The following is a 2,192-nucleotide window of genomic DNA, read 5'->3' on the forward strand; positions in this document are numbered from 1 at the left end:
TCGACTCAAACAGAAATTACATGGGTTGGAGTTTACATTCATGACGGGATAGGCTTTTGTTGAGCAGAAATAGCCTCTACTTTTTAGTTAGAGATTCGAAAAATTTTAAGTTCGATCGGTTTTCGCCTCAAACATACCGGCGGCCTTTACCGTTGAAGAAGAACTAGCTGAGCCGGGGATATCATCACTACCCCCAATTATTATTCCGCTTAGTTTGGTCTTCTAAAATTTGTAAGCCTCCCGGCTCCTTTACTTAGGAAACTACCCCATTCATTATGTCAAGGACTTCTTTATGGTGGTGTAGAAGACCTTTGAAAAGGCACTAAACTAACGTGTCTTTAGCTAAGTTATGATGTGGACACTCTATAAGGAGATCGGTGAAACGATTCCATGCCTCGAAAAATGATTCATGAGGATTTTGTCGGAAAAAATGAATCTTGGAAAGCATCTCATCCGTTTTAGGGGGGTAAAAATGTTCCATAAACAAATGAACAAGTTTAGCCCACGAGTCCACGTAATTAGGCGCTTGGCGCTTAACCAAGACGCCTTTATCGGCTAATGTGAAAGGGAATACCCTCGCTTTAATTTGTTCCGCACCTACCGTAGTATGATGGAATGTTGTAAGGACTTGTTCAATCCTACGCGATAGCCGATAAGGTTTTTCATGGTCTAACCCATGAAAACGGGTAACAAATTAAATATGTTTGGGGATTCAAAATCCCCAATCGGGTCTGCTAGAACGATGCATGATTTAGGGCTATCGCCAAGGCTTTGTAAAAGTCGGAGAGAGGAGTCTCTTCTTCACCATTATGTCGTATGGTGTGTGTGATAGTAGTTAGAGGTGTCGTGGGTGGTGTACTAGATAGACTTGTTTGTTGCCGTAATTACGCTCGTTGTTTTGTTCGACCAGACCTTAATCTCATGCAAGACTAAGTTGAGCTTAACTAAACATGCAACACTCCAAACAATTCTGATATACTAGTAGAAAACCTCTAACCGAAATGCGAGGTATGGAAGAAAGGAATACCTGATTCGGCCCTTGCTTCGCTTTATGAATAGCGCCTTTGTGTAATGCCGCTGTTCAAAGTATATAAGAGATTAGAACACTGAAAAATATGAAAGATCAAAGTTTGAATCAAAACGCCGAAATCGAAAAATTTAACATTGTATGCCAAGGCCCGCGCCGCCAGTAATTTTCAGATTACAAGTGTTTTAGGGCTGGTCGCTACCCAAATGGGGCGGTCGCTCTCGCAGGTGAAGTCGAAGTTCCAGTGTTTGAGCACGGTCGCGCTTTTGGTATGGCGTATGCTGGCGCTGGTAGATAATGAGATAGTGGAAAACGCCGAAGTGCGTGCATGACGTAAGTTATGCTTAACGAATGAACTCTAAATTAATAGATTATGTCAATCCAATCGTAATACAATAAAACGCCTAAGCAACTCTAATGGGACATAAAACATTTTAGTATCGAAACATTTAACACTTCACCCCCAAAACAAATTTTTACAACGGCTTAGAAAATTTGTTTTTAGCAGATGGTCTTTTAAAGTCGATTCCCGAGACTTCCTAGATTACTATGTGTATTTTTTTTTTTTTTTTTTTTTTTTTAGAAGGAAAACAATAAGCAATAAAGAAATAATTCACACCATAGAGAAACATGACTCAAAAAAAACCGAGAAAAACATGCAAGAGTGGAAAAACGTGAACTATGTGAACCGTGGACTTAGGATCCGTACTTACAGCCACACACTCCATAGGGAGGGCCCGGTTACCTTAATGGTGCCCTCACCAATATATTAAAGTGAAAGGAAGTGCACCAAACACAGAAATTGAGTCGCTTTATAGTCGATACTTTCGAGACTTTATCTAAAATATATGTATGAACATGCAGTTGATCATATATCAACAACCTAAATAGTTGTGGATCATTCCATAAATAAATATCACGTAAAACATATCCAAACACAATCAAGCACCAAGATTTCCTACGACGCAGCCTAGTGGAATGAAAACGAAGTCGGATAACCCTATTGTGTAACCTATCATGCACCTTCTTTTAATTTTTGAATGAGTGGGTGTTTTAGTAAATAAGAGTGGAAAAGTGAATGGTTGTGGAGAATATGGTGGATATGGATAAGTTGTAGAAAGACAGCCGCATACAATGAGGATGTGGTTTTAGTACCAACTCATTC

The 2,192-nt window shown here is 39.6% G+C and overlaps 1 non-coding gene across 1 annotated transcript; it reads left to right on the forward strand.

The window, feature by feature from the left end:
- The first annotated feature begins 344 nt into the window (after positions 1-344).
- LOC147497477 (small nucleolar RNA R71) lies at positions 345-448 on the forward strand. The gene has a single exon (XR_015197203.1). It is a non-coding gene; the product is annotated as a small nucleolar RNA R71 (small nucleolar RNA).
- The last annotated feature ends 1,744 nt before the right edge of the window (positions 449-2,192 follow it).

Source organism: Coptis chinensis, chromosome 5, assembly GCF_015680905.1.
Source record: "Coptis chinensis isolate HL-2020 chromosome 5, ASM1568090v1, whole genome shotgun sequence".
NCBI lineage: Eukaryota > Viridiplantae > Streptophyta > Magnoliopsida > Ranunculales > Ranunculaceae > Coptis > Coptis chinensis.